Consider the following 1865-nt stretch of genomic DNA (forward strand, 5'->3'; position numbering starts at 1 on the left):
GTCCTCACGTGTGATTTTCTCATCTTTTGCATTGTCCACATTGTGTATGCACACGATTGTGCCTTAATAAAAAGGTGATTGCACGCATTTTATTGTTGTTTGTTTCAAGTGGAGTTGGCTGTTCCTTTAACTTGCCTCTGTAACTCAATTTCGTCGTCTGCGCTCTTTTCATTCATTAATCGCATTGTTGCTTGTTGGAATGCTGTGCGTTGATGTTAGAATTGAGGCGACGAATGTGATGGTTTTCATGCACCCGTCTCTCAGTTCCATTTGACCTGAATTCGTCTTCCTCACCTCCACCCCTCGTCTACATTTTTCGTGTTGTTATGTTTTATTTGCCTAAGTACGAGCCGAAATTGCATGAGAGGGTGCCTTTCTTGGGGTGGTAAATGTTAGCTTCACGTTTTTGTTTTGAGTGTGTGTGATTACTCTTGTACCGCTTTTGTGCGAGGAAGGGAGAGAGTGTGTCAAAATGACCGAATAGAGGTTAACAAAGTGAGTGGGTGTTGATGAATTATTTGGCATTCGTCCAGGCTGTCTGTAGCCTCAATCCCTGGACTCTCTACCCCTCCTCGCCTTCTGTTTGTCCGAATTGTGTCCGTGAACGCACAGTTGTCTCCTCAACATCCTTGACATATCAGGGCGAAAATGCCTGCAAGAGGCATGATTTGTTGCATTGAAAGGCGAGCAGTTGAGCGAATGTTAGCAGCAGTCGTAAGAAATAGCTCCAGGATTACGTCTGTAGTAAGGGGATAATTTGTGTAACCCTCCGTGTTGGTAGCAAGCTACTTTGGGGATGCATCATTGTGTCTCTGCTAGGTGGCGTGGCCTCCGGGCCATACCGGTAGCCCCAATCCCTTCTGTAGGTCGACAACGCATCATTCCGCCTTGGTATTTTGTTTTCTTTTGTCTTCAAGGCAGTATCGGGGGAATGTAATGATGGGGGACAAGTGTCGCGATTTGTGCTGGCGGGTAATAAAATTTAGGGCGGCGGAGGGGTACACATGTTACGGATGCGAGAATACGTAACGACATCTAACAGAAGGTGTGGAAATGACGTCTGCAGTCGGCAACCGCCCCTGTCTCATGATCTACTGAAAGGGTATTAACAGCGGAAGCAACACTAACCGTAGAGCATCTGGAAAAGTTAGTTATTGAGCTGTCTACCCTACTTGTATGAAGATATTAATTATGTGAAGACGCGATGTCTCCTCCATTTCACTATTGGCTGGGTAGAAGCGAAAGAGATGTGGCTGGGCAGCAGTGAAGTGAGAAATAAAGATGCGAATAGTGGTGGGCACAGAAATGCCTCCACGGAACTATGTTAAACCCCATCCTTTCTACTGTGACTCTGCTTCTAGGATAGCGTTCCTACCACTGGCAATGGGACACGCCTGATAGCCAGCACGTTCTCTCGTCCTCCAATCTATTTTCCACACAGTTCAGTGACGTTGCATTAAGTGTCATCCCGGATGCATGGAAATTGGATGAGTGGCACGGCTGGCCTGTGGGTGTTTCCCCATGATACCAATTACATTGTGACGGTCGACACGCCAAATTGAGCAAGGGGAGTGCATTGACGACGCTCTGAGGGGCAGGGGCTTACGTGAGACGCTAATTATTGGTTTAACTCTCGATTGTGGTAACGGGTCACTTGGGACCTCCGTTATTGGGCCTGCACTGGGTGGCCTGATATCTGAGCCACGCCAGTAGCCCCATTCACCTCAGTAGGCGCACAATGCATCATTCTGTCCGAGTATCATACCTTCTTTCGACTCCATGGAAGTCTGAGGGTGCCACACTTCTTCACCTTGTTTGGCGGTTGTTGCAAAATTCCCGACCCATTACATCTAAATGACCCTGTT

The 1865-nt window shown here is 47.5% G+C and overlaps 1 protein-coding gene across 1 annotated transcript in view; it reads left to right on the forward strand.

The window, feature by feature from the left end:
• EGR_11169 (hypothetical protein) overlaps positions 1-1865 on the forward strand; it is a gene marked incomplete at both ends in the record, with an annotated part of 4857 nt that overhangs the window by 1661 nt on the left and 1331 nt on the right. The window lies entirely within an intron of this gene.

This window comes from Echinococcus granulosus (assembly GCF_000524195.1).
Source record: "Echinococcus granulosus chromosome Unknown EG_S00442, whole genome shotgun sequence".
Taxonomy (NCBI): domain Eukaryota; kingdom Metazoa; phylum Platyhelminthes; class Cestoda; order Cyclophyllidea; family Taeniidae; genus Echinococcus; species Echinococcus granulosus.